The sequence below is a fragment of the Notamacropus eugenii genome, chromosome 1 (assembly GCF_028372415.1).
Source record: "Notamacropus eugenii isolate mMacEug1 chromosome 1, mMacEug1.pri_v2, whole genome shotgun sequence".
Taxonomy (NCBI): Eukaryota; Metazoa; Chordata; class Mammalia; order Diprotodontia; family Macropodidae; genus Notamacropus; species Notamacropus eugenii.
This window is the reverse complement of record NC_092872.1, coordinates 76,661,891-76,682,091: the sequence shown is the minus strand read 5'-3', so window position 1 is coordinate 76,682,091 and position 20,201 is coordinate 76,661,891. Positions and strand designations below refer to the sequence as shown.

General features: G+C 38.6%; 1 protein-coding gene across 5 annotated transcripts in view; it reads left to right on the top strand.

The window, feature by feature from the left end:
- The first annotated feature begins 271 nt into the window (after positions 1 to 271).
- The window catches only part of AGTPBP1 (ATP/GTP binding carboxypeptidase 1), a 241,452-nt gene continuing 221,522 nt past the window's right edge, over positions 272 to 20,201 (top strand). For 3 of the 5 annotated variants that reach the window (XM_072606021.1, XM_072605967.1, XM_072606027.1), the window contains exon 1: positions 542 to 775. The gene's annotated coding sequence lies outside the window, so the exon portion shown is untranslated. Of the gene's footprint in view, positions 358 to 541; positions 776 to 947; positions 1,114 to 20,201 lie in introns of those variants that run through there. The other 2 variants (XM_072605974.1, XM_072605994.1) reach the window with 2 other exon arrangements.

Sequence of the window (20,201 nt, the reverse complement as noted above, 5' to 3'; positions counted from 1 at the left end):
ACGGTTAGTCCCAGGAAAGGTGTGCTGTTTGATCCCAGGAGCACACGGCGCGGTCATGGGCAGCATCTGGCACATGCATGCAAAGAGGAGCTGAAGAAAGGCTAGGACAGCCTCGCGAGCCAGCAGTCCTAGCGGGGAGGGAGGTAGGCAGCGCGTGCCAGCAGTTGGCAGTTCGCGCCTCCCGGCGCCGGTCCCTGGGGCTGGGTAAGGATGGGGGTGGGGTGGGGAGGAGGCTAGGCCTACGGGGCCCAGTATCCTCATCATTTTTCGATGCCCCTTCTGCCCCTTGCCCACCCCACACTACTCCTCCTCCCCACACACTTTGCCCAAGCCCGTCTTCAAGACGACCGGGAATGGGTAGGTGTCAGAGGGGAAAGCCGGGAGGGGCGGGGCGGCGAGGCACCGTGACAGCGCGTGTGCTTTCCCCCCGCCGGAGAGGAGACGGGGGTGGGGGGTGGGGGTGGGGCGGCGCGTGCTTCCCCCTCCCCCCGGAGTAGGGGCGGGGGACCAGGGGGGCGGGAAGCCGGGTGGGGGCGGGGCGGGGCGGCGCCGTGACGTTGCCCGGGATGCGGGCAGGTTCCGCCGCCGCCGCCGCCTTCTCCTCCTCGCCTGCTGCCGGGGTTTGTATGAAAACACCGGGCGGCCGGCGGCGAGTGACCCGTGGGGGCCTCCGGCCTAAGCAGCCCCTGCCGCCGCCGCCGCCCGAGCGGGAGCCGGAGCCGGAGCCGGAGGCCGCCCTTCCTTCCAGGCCCGTCCCTCTCCCCGCCCAGAGCCGGTAAGAGGAGGTGTCGGCCCCGCTCCCCTCCCCGCCCCCAGCTCTGCGGCGGCGCCGCGGGGGCCCCTCACCCGGGCCGCGCTCCGGGGGCCGGACAGGCCGGAGCGGCCCAGCGTGAAGCCTTGACCAGCGGCTGGGCGGGCACGGGAGGCAGCGGATGCTCGGGGTGGACGGTCTCGGTGTTGTGGTGGAGGAGCAGGAGGAGGAGGGAGGAAGAAAGAATCGGGTGGGGGGGCCCAGAGGTGGGTCCCGGAGACCCTCCCCGCTCCGGCCCTGCACCCGCAGCCACGCAGGGTTCGGACCTTCAAGGACGTGACTGAGCTTTTTCTTTTTTTGGGGTGTGTGTTATTTTTGTTTGAGGAAGCGGGGGGAGCCTAGGTAGGCCGGGGGGTCCCCGCCTCTCCGGGGAAGCCTCCGAAGTGTCAGGTCCCCTGCCCATCGCCCTGCGTGGAGTGTCCTGGGAGGAGAGAGCAGTGAGGCAGCGCAGGGGGTGCCCCCGTGGCGCTGTGGCAGTGCGGGTCCGAGCTTCGCGGGGCGAGCTGCGGGGCTGAGGGGCCCATCCCTGCCCAGCCCCGCTTTGCTTTGTCAGCCTCCATTCGCGTTCTTGGATCCCCTTCCCTTTGGAAGCCTTTGGGGATCGGGGCGGGGAGAAGGAAGGCCATGTGCAAGCTCCAGCTGGACGTCTACACTTCTTTCCCGGCTGGGTTTGCGGGGAAGCGAGTATTCTGTTTACTACTACTTGTCACCTTGTGGGTTTGGCTCGAGCAATCTTCCGTTCACCCCAGATGACAGTGCATAGTTGTCCTCCTCCCCTCCCTAGGTACTCCTGAGGAAATTGCGAGTCGGGCACTAACTAAGGAGCTTCGGGGGTGTATTTTTTTTTTTTTTATCATTCATGTTCCGTGTTTCAGTCTCGGGTGTGTCCCTTTCATTGTGTTAGGCATGCGGTGGTGTTGGTATTGGTGGGTAGCCTTCCTATGGCTTTTTCCTACATATACTTGTGGCATTCCGTCGTGATCTGGAAGGAGTACTGACTCTGGAGGCTAGCGGATGGGGGGGCAGGGAAGGGGGGTTCCAGCTCCTGCTTCTGCCTCTCACTACCTGGTTGACCTTGGACAAATTTTAACCTTCCCGGACCTCCATAAAACGAGAGAGTTAGACTCCATGATGGCCTTTGTGGCTTTTCATTTTCTGTACCATTTTTAATTAAAGTTTTTGGTTCCAAATTCTGTTCCTCCTTCTCTTCCCTTCCTCTCCCCAAGATAAGCAAACAGAGGCAATAAATGTACAATTACGTAAAACATTTCTAAACTAGTCATCTTGTACAAGAAGACTCTAATAAAAGAAAAAAATAAAAGTGAAAAATAGTATGCTTCAGTCTGTATTCAATCAATATCAATTCTTTTTCTGGAGGGGGATTGTAGGCTTCATCATTAGTCCTTTGGGATTGCTTTGGATCGCTGTATTGCTGAGAATAGTTAAGTCATTCACAGTTCTTCATCGAACAGTATTTCAATTAATGTGTACAACGTTCTTTTGAGTCTGTTCACTTCACTATGCATCAGTTCATGCAAGTCTTTTCAGGCTTTTCTGAAATCCTTCTGCCTGTTATTTCTTATAGCACAGTTGTATTCTGCAGCCATTCCCCAGTTCATGGGCATTCCTTATTTTCAATTCTTAGTCATTGAGGTCTTTTTCTACACTAAACCTATATTCTGTGACGTCCTACTTTTTAGAGTATTGTTGAAAACCCAACCCTCATCCCCACCCCCCTCCTCATTTTTCTGATATTGCTTGTGAAAGGTTTATGATCCAGCAGTGTCGATGACCTAAAACTGTATGATACTTGCAGGTAGTATTGTACTGTATTTGGATGCATTTTTGGGTTGTGTTTGTAAAGTGAAATTATTCAGCAGTTTTTAATCATTCATTTTTAATTAAATGTCAGTTTTTCCATTTAGAGTCAGTATCTTTTATTTGTAAAGATTAAATTGGGTAGATTTGATATTTGAATGTTAGACTACATTACCCCTTGAATGTAGAAACAGAATTATTCTTTCTACAAATTTCCTTTGTGTCAAGACAATTGGAAATTTGTGCTTAATAAAATAAATAGAAACAATTAGCATTTTCCTTTATCATCTGCACTTAGGATAAATTAGTTTCACCATAGTACAGCTTTACTAGCTTAAAATGGCACTTTTGGGACATCCTGTTTTGCTTTTAATGTTATAGATTAAAGAAAAAATTAGTGACTTCCTAGAGTATCTTTAAAAAAAAAACATTGAAAATATCTTACAAGTCTTTTTTTTTTTTTTTGATGCAACCTTATTGAAACAGTTATAGTATCCTTTTCCTCTTCATTCCTTTAAAAAGATTTGGAAAAATTTATTCAGAGACCTGATGTAACTTATCCCTTACATCAAAAACCTTCACAACTTTCTCTCTACATTCCTATGAAGTAACGGACCCATTTTGAATGACTTCACACTATTTCCTTGAAAAGATTTGCCAGAAGCTTAAATTATTTGTTTACCTACATGACGAAATGCTAAGCATAGAACCTCACTTTTTTTACATGATTTTCTTATAATTAGGAGACATGACTTATTTGATACTGTATTTTAAAGTAATAAGCAGATTATTTAAAAACAGGGTCACTTAAATATTGAATGGATTATAATTTTTAATGATATACTACAGCAATTGTAGTAATTTTGTGCTTATAATGGAAGGAAAATATTCAGAGAACTTTACTGTAATCATATATGGTGGAGGTTTCTTATTGCAGGTTTGGTTTGGGAAAACTGGAAGGAAATCTGGGTTTTGGCTTTTGGCTTTGGCTTTTCCTATATGTTCTTTGACTATGACCAAGTCGTATACCTTTTCTGAGCTTGTTTTTTTGATCTGTAAAACTGGTCCAGTAATACTTGTATTACTCACTTCATAGGGTTGTTGCGGGGGGAAATACTATGTAAATTATCTAAGCTCAAAATTAGGTACCTAAATGTGAGCTATTGCTGTTAATCATTTTAAATAATTTTGTGTAGTTGTTCCATAATTAACCCTCTGGAGATCCATTCTTTCTGACTGGTCCCAGAAGTTGAGGAGTGATTAGTAATAGAACTGTCAGTAATAGAACTGCTCAAGTAAGCAGTCTTCACAGTTTAGGAAGATGTCCTTTGAGATCCGGGTCACCACACTGAACACTATGCAATTTTTTAGGGTTAGCTTTATGAATATTAGAAGCTATATTTTCTAGGATGCCTCAGTATACTAATATTTGCAGCCATTCCAAAAGACCATGTGGCTCCAAATAAACTTTTGGGAAATATGGTCTGATAATGCACCCTAACTCCACATTATGGTTCAGTTGGATCCCTCTAGGCCTGCAGCAGGGCTGGGTCTCACTCTTCTGCGTTGGATGCAAATAAGTCTATTTTGAGTAGATTGCTAGATCCAGTTACTGAGAGCAGTGAGGATGCTGTTAGAGTGCTGTGTCCCTTTTAGTACTGACAGAGCCTTGGATTGTCTTTCTGATGTTAGCAATGATTACTATTTTAGTTACCTGTTGTGAGAAGGTTATTTCCACAATTGTGTTAAGTTCTTCCATCAAAAATATTATCCTATTAAGCCATATTCACATACAGCATATTCATGGACTAATGATCTTTCAATTAAAAGACATTTATAAAGTGTAGGCTGTGTGCCAGCCCTGTTGCTGGAGATATAAAGACAAAGTTGAACTAGTCATTAACCTCAGGGAGCTTCCATTTTCTTAGAATAGACTGGATGTATGTATATAGAGAGTAACAAAATATTGTTTATTCTTTGTTTTTGAAGAGGGCCAGTGACATCAAAATAAATACAAAGCGAATAGGGAGATAGTTCAGGCTGCTGGAGGCATCAGGAAAGACTTCATCTGGCTGATTAGGATGTTGCATAATATACAAAAATATTTAGAATGCTAAGGAGCTTCTACGAGATAGAAAAACTGTCAAAAGGCACGGTTAATATGTCTTGTTGACTACTTGTCTCTGATGGAAGAAATATTTGTTTAACTTTTCTCCTAATATATATGATTGTACAGTTAGGTTTCCTTTATGCATGTTATCTGTTATGGCCTATATTAGCCTAATATATTTTCTAAATGTTTTCTTTTGTTCCTTTTTCTTTTGTGTTTAGGAGTGACTACTTCATTCTTCTGTGATTAATAGGATTGCCATACAACTTTTGTTCAGGAGGAAAGGGAATGAATACCAAAATTCTATGCCCTTCTTTCAGCCTTTCAGGTCCTGAAAATATATATATATATATATATGCCATTTACAGAGAGTCTGGAAATTTCTTATTTTAGTCACATTTCTGTCTTCTGTGCCTGTAAAGAAGGGAAGCTGGGATATTAAAAATCCAGAATGGAAGATAATCAAAATCACTGAAACTTGAACATGTTATAGGTGTTTGATATTTTGGGAATGTCACAGTGTGAAGGCCTGACTCATGATCTGGAAACCTGTTGAGCCTCTCTGTCCTGATCTCCCTGTTTACCTTCTCTCTATTTCATGTTGGAGATGAACCAGTCTAAACAGCTTTTGGGGAAGGATTATTTACTTTCATATGAAAAAGATTCCTAATTGGGCTGTAGACTACATCTGAGAGTAAAAAAGTCATTCTATTAATTTTAGAGAAAAGTGTTAATAACAGTAGAAGTTGTCAGCTTCAGTTAGTAATGACAATATTTAGGCCTCTTAAAAATGACAAATGGATTTTAGTAATTTTTGAAGGATAGGGCATTTCTAGACTTACAAGCATTATATATTAATTTTTTGGAGAAGTACACATTGGATGTTAAGTTTTATGTTATCTTAATTATGTTTTTATGTAACCTTTGTTTCTTTTCCTTTTTTAAAAAATTAATTAATTTTTAGTTTTCAACATTCACTTCCATAAGATTTTGAGTTCTACATTTTCTCCCCATCCCTTCCTTACCCTGTCCCCAACATGGTGTGCAGTCTGATACAGGCTCTACAAAAACATTCATATTAAACATATTTTCACATTAGTCATTGTAAAGAAGAATTAGAACCAATGAGAGAGGTACCATGAGAAAGAAGAAACAAAAAAAAAGAGCAAATAATGTGCTTCTGTCTGCATTCAGATTCCATAATGCTGTTTCTGGGTGTGGATAGCATTTTCCATTGTGGGCCTTTTGAAATTGTCTTAGATGCTGGCATTGCTGAGAAGAGCTAAGTCTATCAGAGTTAGTCATCACACAGTGTTGCTGTTACCCTGTATAATGTTTTCCTGGTTTGGCTGACTTCACTCAGCATCAGTTCATGTAAGTCTTTCCAATATAACCTTCATTTCTGAAAACATGCCTCCTCCTCTCCAGCTAGCCGTCCATTATAACAGAGAACAAAAAGAGAAAAAAATAGTTTAGCAAAGCTATATAATACATGAACAGAGCTTGATAGTATATGAAACAATTCCCATCCATAGTCTCCTACCTCTGAAAAGAAAGGAGGGGGAAATGCATTTTCTTAGCTCTTCATTGGGACCAAGATTACTTATTTTTATTAGACGACTTTTGATCTTTCCATTTGCGTTGTTGTAAGTCACTGTGTATATTATTTTCTTGGTTCTCTTGCTTCATTTTTCACCAGATTGTGTAAATATTCCCATATTTTCTGAATTCTTCGTATTAATCATTTCTTTTTATCTTTTTTTTCTTTTTTCTTTAACTTTTAACATTCATTTTAACAAAATTTTGGGTTCCAAATTTTCTCCCCTTTTGTCCCCTCCCCCCACCCCAAAACACCGAGCGTTCTAATTGCCCCTATCACCAATCTGCTCTCTCTTCTATCATCCCTCTCTGCCCTTGTCTCCATCTTCTCTTTTGTCCTGTAGGGCCAGATAACTTTCTAAAGCCCTTTACCTGTATTTCTTATTTCCTAATGGCAAGAACAGTACTCGACAGTTGTTCCTAAAACTTTGAGTTCCAACTTCTTTTCCTCCCTCCCTCCCTACCCCTTCCCTTTGGAAGGCAAGCAATTCAATATAGGCCAAATCTGTGTAGTTTTGCAAATGACTTCCATAATGGTCGTGTTGTATAAGACTAACTACATTTCCCTCCATCCTATCCTGCCCCCCATTGCTTCTATTCTCTCTTTGGATCCTGCCCCTCCCCAAGAGTGTCAACCTCAAATTGCTCCCTCTTCCCACTGCCCTCCCTTCCATCATCCCCTCCACCCTGCTTATCCCCTTATCCCCCACTTTTCCTGTATTGTGAGATAGTTTTCATACCAAAATGAGTGTGTATTTTATTCCTTCCTTTAGTGGAATGTGATGAGAGTAAACTTCATGTTTTTCTCTCACCTCCCCTCTTTATCCCTCCACTAATAAGTCTTTTGCTTGCCTCTTTTATGAGACATAATTTGCCCCATTCCATTTCTCCCTTTCTCCTCCCAATATATTTCTCTCTAACTGCTTGATTTCATTTTTTTAAGATATGATCCCATCCTCAGTTTTGCTGGGTAGGTGATTCTTGGTTTTAGTCCTAGTTCCTTTGACCTCTGGAATATCATATTCCACACTCTTCGATCCCTTAATGTAGAAGCTGCTAGATCTTGTGTTATCCTGATTGTATTTCCACAATACTTGAATTGTGTTTCTTTCTAGCTGCCTGCAATATTTTCTCCTTGACCAGGGAACTCTGGAATTTGGCCACAGTGTTCCTAGGAGTTTGTCTTTTTGGATCTCTTTTGGGAGGTGATCTGTGGATTCTTTCAATATTTATTTTGCCCCCTGGTTCTAGAATATCAGGGCAGTTTTCCTTGATAATTTCATGAAAGATGATGTCTAGGCTCTTTTTTTGATCATGGCTTTTAGATAGTCCCATAATTTTTAAATTGTCTCTCCTGGATCTATTTTGCAGGTCAGTTGTTTTTCCAATGAGGTATTTCACATTATCTTCCATTTTTTCATTCTTTTGGTTTTGTTTTGTGATTTCTTGGTTTCTCATAAAGTCATTGGCCTCCACCTGTTCCATTCTAATTTTGAAAGAACTATTTTCTTCAGTGAGCTTTTGAACATCCTTTTCCATTTGGCTAATTCTGCTTTTTAAAGTATTGTTCTCCTCATTGGCTTTTTGAACCTCTTTTGCTAACTGAGTTAGCCTATTTTTAAAGGTGTTACTTCAGCATTTTTTTGGGTTTCCTTTAGCAAAGTGTTGACTCTTTTTTCATGCTTTTCTTGCATCTTTCTCATTTATCTTCCCAATTTTTCCTCCACCTCTCTTACTTGATTTTCAAAATCCTTTTTGAGCTCTTTCATGGCTTGAGCCCATTGAATGTTTATTTTGGATGTTTGGAATACAGAAGCCTTGACTTTTATGTCTTTCCCTGATGATAAGCATTGTTCTTCCTCATCTGAAAGGATGGGGGAAGATATCTGTTCACCAAGAAAATAACCTTCTACAGTCTTATATTTTTTCCCTTTTCTGGCCATTTTCCCCAACCAGTTACTTGACTGTTGGGTCCTTTGTCAAGAGTAGGGTATACTCTGGGAATCTGTAAGATCTCAGTTCCTCCAAGGTGGCATGATCAAGCGTATACTGGTCTGGACGCAGAGAGGGATTTTTGTGCCCAGAATCTTAGCAGTTACCTCTCCACAGCCACCTGGCCTCCAGTTCCACCAAGTCAGCAATGGGGGCTGATTTTCAGATAAGCTGGATGGGCAGGACTGCCATTCAGTGTGAGACAAAGACCAGCTCCCCCAGGGCCTCCACACAGGGCCAAGGCAAGACTCAGCTCCTCAATGCCTCCAGGGGTTTTTACGCTCCAAGAATGTATGCAGGCTGATGTAGGGGCTTAGAACTGCTGCTGCCAGCCCGATGTGACCTCTGTGGGCTGCTGCCTAAGGCTAGAGCTATGGAAGGCCCCTCTCCCTTCCTGGCCAACTGAAAAAACCCATCACTGACCTTTGGTGCCTGTGGGTTGAGGGATCCGCGAACCCGTTGCTGCTGGGACTGGGAATTCCGTGACTGGAGAGACATAGATATCTTTAAAGGGCTTTTTCTAGCCCTTTGGCTTTAAAAAAAAATCCATCTTAGTATTTGAAACTTACTTGAATTATAAATCTGAAGATTTCATTGGAGGATTACTTTTACTGCATTATGTAGTGGAAAGACCACTAGATTTACTATTGAGTGTTCATGAAGTATTAGCACCTCTGATATATGAGGGCTTGCTAAAGCTTTTTCAAGGCTGCTTATGCACCTTTGTGTCTACCTTCACCCATCTCTCGCCTGTGTCTCCAAGAAAGTGTAGCATGCGTGATGACTATATACCGTTAAAAGCTGTTTTGGCAGATAGGCTAAACCAAGTTAAGAGTAAACAGTAGGCCTCAGACCCTTTGATAAATTGGGGTAATGTCTGCCCCAAGCATGTGAAGACTATCTTGGGTGGAACAAGTGGATGAGAACTCAAGAGCTTGATCAGACATTGAAGATGTCAATGTCTTGACTTTTATCCTGCCACTGGACTTCAATGACTCTTCAAGTGAGAGACTGACAGCAATGCACAATGCTGACTCACTTAAATCTAATTTATGCAAGAGTGAAGACATCATCCGTGATGTCATTGGTCCTCTTCAAAATGACAACAGATGGAAGGAGAGACTGAAATGAACTGGGGCAGAGAAGAGAGAGATCAAGGAGGACCATCAGGCCCCACAGGCCATTTGGAGTAAAGACTTAGCTGAGACTGCCTGCCTCTTCAGGGACTGAGGGAAGTTCCAGGCAAGCTCTTGCCCCAACTTTCATTCCCACACTGTAATATACCTTGCCTCCTTGTTTCATTTAAATGTTTCCTGTATCCTTATTTTTGCATCAGACATAAAGAGGTGACAGATTAGCTTGAGACCTAACAATTTTAAGTTAGGACAGAGAGTCCTCTTTCTGTATGTTACATATTTTTCTAATTGAGGGCTCTGACTTACTGTATTTATATTATTGACTCTTCAAGATTGAAGGATAAACAACAACATATTATTAACTTTTCCTTTTTTTGCGCTTAATAGCATTTTTTTTCTCAATTACTGGTAAAGATAGTTTTCAACGTTCATTTTGTAAGATTTTGAGTTACAGATTTTTCTTCCTTCCTTTCTCTTCCCTCCCCTAGATAGCAAGCAATCTGATATAGGTTATATATGTACAATGGTGTTAAACATATTTCCACATTAGTTATATTGTGAAAGAAGAATCAGAACAGAAGCAAACATCACGAGAAAGAAAAAAACAAACAAAAAATGGGAAATGTCTGCATCCAGACTCCATAGTGCTTTCTCTGGATATGGATAGCGTTTTCCATCACGAGTCTTTTGAAATTGTCTTGGATCCTTGTATTACTGAGAGGAACTAAGTCAGTCTGCTTACTTCATTCAGCATTAGTTCATAAAAGTTTTTTCAGGGTTTTCTGAAATCCACTTTCTCATCATTTGTTGTAGAACAATAACATTCCATTCCATTCATATACCATAACTTGTTCAGCCATTCCCCAGTTAATGGGCATCCCCTCAATTTCCAGTTCTTTGACACCACAAAAAGAGCTGTTACAAATATTTTTGTACATATGGGCCCTTTTCCATTTTTCATAACCTCTTTGGTAGATATAGACTAAGTAGTGGGATTGCTGGATCAAAGGATATTCCCAGTTTTATAGCTCTTTGGACGTAGTTCCAAATTGCTCTCCAGAATGGTTGGATCAGTTCATAGCTCCACCAACAATGCATTAGTGTTTTAATTTTCCCACATCTCAACATTTATCATTTTCTTTTTCTGTCATATTAGCCACAGGTGTGATGTGGTACCTCAGAGTAGTTTTAATTTTCATTTCTCTAATGAATAATGATTTAGAGCATTTTTTCATATGACCATAGACAGCTTTAATTTCTTCATCAGAAAACTGCCTCTTTGTATATTTGACTGGTTATCAATTGGGAAATGATTTGTCTTCTTGTACATTTGACTCAGTTCTCTATATATTTGAGAAATGAGACCTTTATTAGGATACTGGCTATAAAAATTATTTCCCAGCTTTCTGCTTTCCTTCTAATTTTGGTTGCATTGGTTTTGTTTGTCTGAAAAATTTTAAATTTAATATAATCAAAATTTTCTGTTTTGTGTTTCCTAATGTTCTCTGTCTCTTGTTTGGTCATACATTCTTTCCTTCTCTACAAATCTGACAGGTCGACTATCCTTTGCTCTCCTACTTTGCTTATGGTATCAGCCTTTGTCTAAATCATGCACCCATTTTGACCTTATCTTGGTATAGGGTATGAGATGTTGGGCTGTGCTTACTTTTTGCCATACTATTTTCCAGTTTTCCTAGCAGTTTTTATCAAATAGTGAGTTCTTATCGCAGAAGCTGGAGCCTTTGGTTTTATCAGACAGTAGATTACTGTAGTCATTTACTGTCTTGTGAACTTTACTGATTCTACTGATCCATTACTTTGTATCTTATCCAGCACGAAATAGTTTTTGATGATTGCTGCTTTATAATATAGTTTTAGATCTGATAATGCTAGGTCACCTTCCTTTGCATTTTTGTTCAAATTGATTCCCTTGATATTCTTGAGCTCTTGTTCTTCCAGATGAATTTTATTATTTTTTTCTATCTCTATAAAAATTTTTTTTGGTAGTTTGATTGGTATGGCACTGAATAAGTTAATTAATTTAGGTAGAATTGTCATTTTTATTATTTTAGTTAAGCCTACCCATGAGCAATTAATATTTTTCCTGTTGTTTAGATGTGACTTTATTTGTGTGAAAAGTGTTTTTTTTAAAATTGTTATTGTTATTTTTAACACAGTTTATAACAGATAAAGCAATTCAAACTTTTGGTCAGGTGATACATCTTTTTAAAGCATTTACAATATGGACCAGAAAAGAATTTTTTTTTTAAACCTAAGCCAACTGAGACAGATAATATTTATGTTGTTAACTTCACAATCTCTTGATCTAATTGTCTCCACAGTATTACTAAGAATAAAAGGACCCTAACTTAATGTTGTTGGTCTAAAGTCCTATGCCTAATAGCTTAATTTTAGACAGCCTCGGATGTTCCTCTACCCATAATCTATAATTGAATAGATCTGGTATTAAGCTTACAAACTTTTTGACTATAGGAAATTGCCACCAAAAGTAGGGAAAACAATTGCAGGGAAACAATATTTCCCCAACGTGAAAAGTGTTTTGTAATTGTGTTTGTACGGTTCCTGAGTTTATCTTGGCAGATAAACTCCCAAATATTTTATGTAGTCTATAGTTGGAATTTCTCTTTCTATGTCTTGCTGTTGGGCTTTGTTGGTAATATATAGAAATGTTGATGATTTATGTGGATTTATTTTATATCCTGAAACTTTGCTAAAGTTGTTAATTGTTTCAAGTATTTTTAGTTGATTCTCTAGGATTCTCTAAGTATATCGTCATATCATCTTCAAAGAGTGATAGTTTTGTTTCCTCATTGTCTATTCTAATTCCTTCAATTTCTTTTTCTTTTCTTAATGCTAAAGCTAACATTTCTAGTACAATATTGACTAATAGTGGTGATAACAGGCATTCTTGTTTAACTCCTTATCTTGGGATTGCTGATGGTTTTAGATAGAAACTGCTTTTCATTTTAAGGAAAACTCAGTTTATTACTATATTCTCTAGTGTTAATAATAATAGGTGCTGTATTTTGTCAAATGCTGTTTCAACATCTATTGAGATGATCACATGATTTCTTTTTGTTTGTTATTGATACGGTTAGTTATGCTGATAGTTTTCCAAATATTGAACCATCCCTGCATTCCTGATATAAATCTCACCCGTGTTTGTCTTGGCAGATAATGTACTGTCCTAGTGATAAATTGCTGTAATCTTTTTGCTAATATTTCATTTATAATTTTTGCATCAATGTTTATTAGAGAAATAGGTCTATAATTTTCTTTCTCTGTTTTGGTTCTTCCTGGTTTAAGTATCAGCACCATATTTGTGTCATAAAAGGAATTTGGTAGGACCCTTTCTTTGCCTGTTTTTTCAAATAGTGTATATAATTTTGGAATTAATTATTTTTTAAATATTTGGTAGAATTCACTTATAAATCCACCTGGTCCTAGAGATTTTTTTCTTAGGGAGTTCATTGATGGCTTATTCAATTTCTTTTTCTAAAATTGGGTTAGGTGTTTTATTTCCTCTTCTTAATCTGGGCAATTTATAGTTTTGAAAATATTCATCCATTTCACTTAGATTTTCAAATTTATTGGCACATGGTTGGGCAAAATAGCTCTTAGTTATTGCACTGATTTTCTCTTCATGGGTAGTGAATTTATCCTTTTCATTTTTGTACTGGTTATTTGGCTTTTTAAAAAAAATCAAATTAACCAAAAAGTTTATCTGTACTTTATTGGTTTTTTTCATAAAGCCAGCTCTTAGTCTGATTTATTAGTTCAATAGTTTTCTTTCAATTTTATTCATCTCCTTTGATTTTCAGAATTTCTAATCTGGTATTTAATTGGAAATTTTAATTTTGTTCTTTTTCTGGTTGCATGCCTAATTCATTGATCTCCTCTTTCTCTACTTTATTCATGTAAGCATTTAGAAATATAAGATTTCCCCTAAGAACTTCTTTAGTTGCATCCCATAAGTTTTGGCAGGTTGTCTCATTATTGTCTTTCCCTTTGATCAAATTATTGTTTTTATGGTTTTTAGTATGTCTTTCCATGACCCTTTATCTACACGTGATTTTTATTGCATCATGATCTGAAAAGGATGCATTTAATATTTTTGCTTTGTAGAATTTTGATTGTGAGGTTTTTATGCTCTAATACATGGTCATTTTTTGTATAAGTGATGAGAAAAATGTGTATTCCTTTCTATCCCTATTCAGTTTTCTCCAGAGGTCTATCATATCTAACTTTTCCAAAATTCTGTTCACTTCTTAACTTCTTTCTTGTTTATTTTGTGGTTGGATTTATCTGGTTCTGATAGGGGGAGGTTGAGGTCCGCCACTAGTACAGTTTTGCTATCAGTTTCTGCCTGTAACTCACTTAACTTCTCTAAGAATTTGGGTGCTATAACTTTTGGTGTATATGTTAATAATGATATTACTCCATTGTCTAGGTATAGATCTTTCTGTAAGATACAGCTCCTTCTTTCTCTCTTTTAATTAGATCTACTTTTGCTTTGTCTGAGATCAGGATTGCTACCTCTGCTTTTTTTACTTCAGCTGAAGCATAATATATTCTTCCCCAGCCTTTTACCTTTACTCTTTGTGTATCTCTCTGCTTCAAATGTGTAGGCTTGTGGTTTTTAATCCACCCTGTTATCTGCTTCTGTTTTATGGGAGAATTCATCGCATTCACACTTACAGTTATGATTACTAACTATGTATTTCCCTCCATTCTATTTTTCCCTTTTTATACTTTTCTCTCTCCTTTCATCCTCTCTTTCCTTAACCAGTATTTTGCTTCTGACCACCACCTCCCTCAATCTGCCCTCCCTTTTGTCACCTCCCCCTTACTTTCCCCTTTCCTACCTCTGTGTTTCCTTATGCCCTCCCTTCAGTCTGTCCTCCCCCCATTCATTTTCCTTCCCCTTTCCCCTCCTACTTCCCCTATAGTATAAGATAAATTTCTGTACCCAAATGAGGGTGTATATTATTCCCTCTTTGAGCCAAATGAGAATAATTTTCAAACAATACTTTACCTCCTCCCTTCTTTCACTCTATTACAATAGGTCTTTTGTGCTTCTTCATGTGATGTAATTTACCCTATTCTGCCTCCTCCTTTCCTCTTCTTCCAGCACAATCCTTTTTTTCACTCCTTAATTTTTTTCATATCACATTAAAGTTAACATTATACTCACACCCTCTGTCTGTATATACTTCTTCTGACTATTATAATAGAGATACAATTCTCATGAGTTACAAGTATCACCTTCCAGTGTAGGATGTAAATAGTTTAACTATTGAATAATGTGTTCTTTGCCCCTACAAAAAGAGTTGTAGATATTTTTTGCACATATGGGTCCTTTTCCTCTTTGATCTCTTTGCAATTTAGGCCCAACTTGCTATTGCTGGATTAAAGTGTTTGTATGTGTAGCTTAGTGACTTTTAGGGCATAGTTCCAAATTACTTTCCAGAATGACTGGATTAATTCCCAGTTCAAGGAACTGTGCATTAATGTATCCCAACAACTGCCATTGCATTTTTTTGTCATCCTTACCATTTCAGATTTTAATGTGAGGTAGAACTTCAGAATTGCTTGTATTAGAAATAATGACAGGGGAAAAGTACTAGCATTAAGGGGAGCAGGAGAAGCTTCTTGAAAGAAAAGGCATTTAGCTGGCACCTAAAGGAGGTTAGAGGGGGTAGCTAGGTGGTACAGTGGATAGAGGACCAGTACAGGAATCAGGAGGACCTGAGTTCAAATCTCACCTCAGATACTTGACACTCACTAGCTGTGTGACTTAACCCCAATTGCCTCATCCTGGGCCATCTGCAGTCATCCTGATGAATATCTGGTCACTGGATTTAGATGGTTCTGGAAGAGAAGTTAGGCTGGTGACCTGCACAGCCCTCCCTCACTCAAAACAAAGTCAAGTGCAAGTCATGTCATTATTTCTGTGATGGCGTGGTCTTCTTTGGCAACAATTTTCGTTTCACTAGTTATTGATGATTTGTAATATTTTTTCATATGATAGTTTCTAGCTTGAATTTTTTCTTTGAAAGTTGTCTGTTTAAATCCACTGACTATTGGGGAATAGTTGTTAATCTTGTTTATATATACATATTTAAATCTTTGGTGTCTTGAATATGAGGCCTTTATCATAGAAATTTGCTAAAACAGTTTTTTCCTCAGTTGACTATTTCATTTCTAATTTTACCTGCATTATTCATACACAAAATTTTAAATCTTATGCAATAAAAACTGACCACTTTATCTTCTGTGATCTTCTCTTTTCCTTATTTGGTCATGAACTCTTCTACTATTCATAGCTGCCAAAGTCATCTTTGCTCTTCTAATTTGTTTATCACGTGACCTTTTATTGTGTATTACAAATCCACTTTGAGCTTATCTTGGCATATTTGTGAGATGTTTCCTATACCTAATTTCTGCCAGAACATTTTTTTAAAAATTAATTTGTTTTCAGTTTTCAACAATCACTTCCATAAGTCTTAAATTTTCTCTTCCTTCTTCCTCCCCAAGCACATTTTCACATTAGTCATGTTGCTTAATTAAAGTGCATGGGAGAAACCAGAACATTTTACAGTTTTCTTAGTTTTTGTTGACTGGTTAGCCATTGCAATGAGGAGTTGTGGTCTTTGGGTTTATCAAATACCTGGCTACTATGTTCATTTATCTCTACAGTTTATTTATCTAATCTTTTCCACTGATTAGCCATTCCAATTTTGTTAAACCAATATCATATCATTTTGATGATTACTGCTTTGTAGTATAGTATTTTCTTTTATGTGAGAAAATGGCAATATTCAATTAAATATTGTATTGAAACTACTGATATCTTTATAAGAGGGAAATTTGATGTTTTTCAATTTTTAAGTGAATTGAATGAGGTAAATACAATTGTAGAAAAGTGAAATACTTAATTATTTTTAAATTTTATTTTTATCAAGTGGAAGTATGTTATTACTGAGTGGTTGAGAACATTAGCACCATTTGATTTTTTTCATTTGAACAGAGTTTTCATGAAAGTCACATAGTTTCTGTATTATTTACTGTTTAAAGTTGCAGGACAATTACACCTTTTTCACACAACCATAGAATTTGAGACTTGGAAGGGACCTTAGTCACCCTCTAGTACAACTTATGCACCGAAGGAATCTCCACTGTTGCATACCTAATAAGTGATCATTCAACCTCTAATTGAAGACCCCAGAGGAGGGGGGATACACCACCTCTTGAGATAGTCCCTTTCTGTTTTTGGATAACTACATTAGAAAGTTTTTTCAAATATTTAAAAGCATAAATTTGTTCCTCTGCATATTCTACCTATTGCTGCTTATTCTGCTCTCTGGGGCCAAACAAAACAAGTCTAATCCCTCCTGTACTTAGCAGCTGTTCAAATTATTGAGGACACCTTTCATGTATCCCCTGAATCTTCTCTTCTCTAAGCTAAGCATCCCTGGTTCCTTCAATCAATCCTTATGACATACACTCAAAGCTCTCCTCAGGACATCCAAATTGTCAATATCCTTCTTAAACTGTAGTGCTCAGAACCAAACACAGTACTCCAAGTAAGGACTCTTAAGGACAGAGTAGAGTAGGACTGTCTCGTCCTGAAAGTTCTGCTCTATTTAATGCAACTCAGTTTTGCAGTAATTTTATTGGCTGACTCATTGCATTGATTGACTCATATTAAGCTTATAAACATTAAAAGCTGCATGTATTTTTCAGAACTGCTATCTAACCATTCCTTCTATACCTTGGCTCATTCTAAGCCTTAACATTTCTAACTTTTATAGAAATGTGCTATACTGCAGTGGGAAAAGGGGAAGGAGTTGTTCTTGAGAAGCAGTGCCACTTTGGGATAGCAGTTAGAGAAGGAAAACAGATGTGAGTGGGGAACAGCATAGGTATGTGGGATGTGCACTTGAATAAAGGCCCCAAGTCACTCCAGTTCACACTTATATAGAGGTTTTTAGACAAAGTGCAGGTGTGCCACTGATAGGAGGCTGCTCCTTCACCAGTGGTGCAAGGCATTGGGGTAATTTGGACCTTTGAAATGAGGGTATTCTCAGAGTTGTCTAATAAGGAATGAAGAATGAGGGATAGGAAACCAGGAAATAACTAACTTTGTGAATGATGCAAAAGCAGCAGAGGTGGAGGATAGAGCATACCTGGTTTCTGGGTCAGTTAAGTCTTAGCTGATGTACATTTTGGGGACTGAGGCCAAACCAATCCAACTGCATTTGACTGGTTCGCATACATATATTTATTCTCTGTTACTTAGCCTTGCTTTTGTCTTCTGTACATTTCTTTTGGAAATCTAAATTGGTTGATGAGTTCCTTGTGTATCCACATCTGTTTTGTTTGACAATTCCCATATATTCTGTTCGCTGGAATTTTTACGTTTCCCTTTCTGTCTTTAGAATTTCACTCTTGAACATCTGTCAAGGTTTCCTTTGAAATATACTATCCCCAAATCTAGGGGAGAGGGAGAGGGAGAGGGAGAGGGAGAGGGAAAGGGAGAGGGAGAGGGAGAGGGAGAAGGAGAGGGAGAGGGAGAGGGAGAGGGAGAGAGCACACTGCAGCTGTAGCAAATGTTTGGATAATTGACATCACCCATTGCTAACTACTATAACATGTGTGAGTGCTAGCTTTGTGATCTATTTTCCAAACTCCTCATCTAGTTCCTCTTTCTGTTTAGATGGTCTATAGTATGCTCTAGTGACAAAATAATTTTTTTCTCCCTCTATTGACCTTTATCTAAATAGTCTACCATCGTTTTCCCACTCTGGTTCCTGGATTTCCTCATATGAGTATACCTTCTTACTATATAATATCAATCTTCCCTCTCTTCTTTCTTTCTTTTACTAACACTTTCTTTTAAATAAAGTATAATCATCTAGAGCCATATTCTAGTCCTGAGTTTCATTCCACCAAGTCTCAATGAAACCTTAGAAGATCAAATATGCCTCCTTGCATTAGAATTCTAATTCCTTATTTATTTCCTAAACTTGGGGCATTTGTATATAGTCATGTGAGGCCATAGGTTTTATTACTAACTCTTTTACTGGATTTGATTTTCTGTAAATTTCTGGATGTCTCAGTTGAATTCTTTCTAATTGGTGGCTACTTTCTATAGTATATCTAACATGGGTTTCTATAGTATCTATCATTGTCAGTCTTCTCCCTCCCCCCTTTTTTTAGTTTAAAACATTCTTGATTTGATTTGCAAGACGATTGGCTAATTACTTTTTACCAGTCATTGTTAGGTGTATTCCATTTCTGGCCAAGATTTTGTCATTCTTGTTTTGTAAGACATGGTCCAGAAACTAAAATCCCGTCCTAAAACACCAACATCCTAGTTAGCCAGTTGTTCACTTTCCAAGTCAATTTTTCTCTTTTACATCTATTTCCTTCAACTGTGAGGAAAACACAACTTGTGTCCCCATGGTCATCACTTTCTTGTCCAAGATACATAATTATTGGCAATATTTTTAGGTTCCTTCTGGAAGCATTATTTGTGTCAGTGTTAATTGCTAGAAATGGTTGTTATTAACATTTAAATAAGTCATGGAAGGTTCTCTGCTATAACTTGGATATGTGCCTTGGAGAGACAACAGATATCTTTATTGTTACTATCATGGGCAATAAATAGCTCCCTCATTATCCCTGAGCAAAGAATCAGTAATTAATATTGTTCTTTTCTTCTAATTCTTACTGGATAATTTCTTTCATCTGACTGCCATCTGTAACAGAACAATTCTGTTTTTCAAAGGAAAAGCTGCTTCTTCCTCCTGACTTCTTTCTTCCAAGAGCCTCAAATATGTTTTTAAGGTCGAATTGTACAACTGTAGGCTAAGTGTGATGGCACATGCCTGCAATCCCTGTCGGTGATGGAGACTAAGGATGGTGGATCAGTTTAATCTAGGAGTTCTGAGCTGCAACGAGGCTAAAGCTAATCAAATATTTGTATGAAGTCAATTCACCAATTTGATGAGCTACCAGGAATAGAGGACTACCAGGTTTCCTAAAGAGGAGTCAGTTGGCACATGGTAAAAAAATGGAGCCAATTAAATCTTTCATGCCAATCAATATTGGGATTAAGCCTTGTGTAGCTATTGTCCTTCCAGCCTTCCTTGCAAGATAGACAGTCTCAAATAAACAAGAAACTGTCTCTCCCCCCCCACCCCTCTGTGTTACACTCTTCCTTTTTCTATCATCTTGATAAGGATCAAATTTTTTCTCCATCAAAGATCTTTCTCCCCATTGAAGCCTTGCTTCTGTTTCTTTTAGGAACACTTAATTTTCCTTGTAACCTGGATTGTGACAAGGTGTTCACATTCCTTCATCTTTTTTCCACAGGATGAAAATTAGCTTACACCTGGGATATAAATAAGTCACTTTGCTATGGGAGAAATACAAACATTACACACTCGATGAAAGTCACAGATCAATTTCTACTATTCTACATAATGTTTGAGATGTACAACCTGGTATTATTAAACTACTTGTGGGAGTTTACATATTAAACCTTAGACACCTCGTTAAAACTTTTGTAACCAATTACTGTCTATTAGTAACTTGATAATCCCCAATCAAATTCCTTGCCTTTGTGTCAACCCATATGACCTTCCCCTTTAGTTTTGCATTAATAGCATCCTGTCTGGTTTATTATTTTTCCCTGCCTACCAATTCA